Source organism: Phaethon lepturus, unplaced genomic scaffold (assembly GCF_000687285.1).
Source record: "Phaethon lepturus isolate BGI_N335 unplaced genomic scaffold, ASM68728v1 scaffold39866, whole genome shotgun sequence".
Classification (NCBI taxonomy): Eukaryota; Metazoa; Chordata; class Aves; order Phaethontiformes; family Phaethontidae; genus Phaethon; species Phaethon lepturus.
The window spans coordinates 1-239 of NW_010547599.1; positions in this window are offsets into that span (position 1 = coordinate 1).

The following is a 239-nucleotide window of genomic DNA, read 5'->3' on the forward strand; positions in this document are numbered from 1 at the left end:
CCACGCGTGCCCACGCTCCTCGGTCGAAGGGCGGGCCGTGGGACCAAAGGCCGCGTCGGGGGCCCGAAAACAAGGCCGCGGGGTGGGACTGGGCACGGGAGGATCACCGGAGGCAACAGGCCTCACGGGCAGGCAGAGGGGCCTGCGTCAGTGGGGCGTTTTGGCATCCTAGGAGACGCATGACTTAATGTTCGTTTAAGTACTTAACTACGTGGTGTTGCTTGTACTTCCTCCGTCAG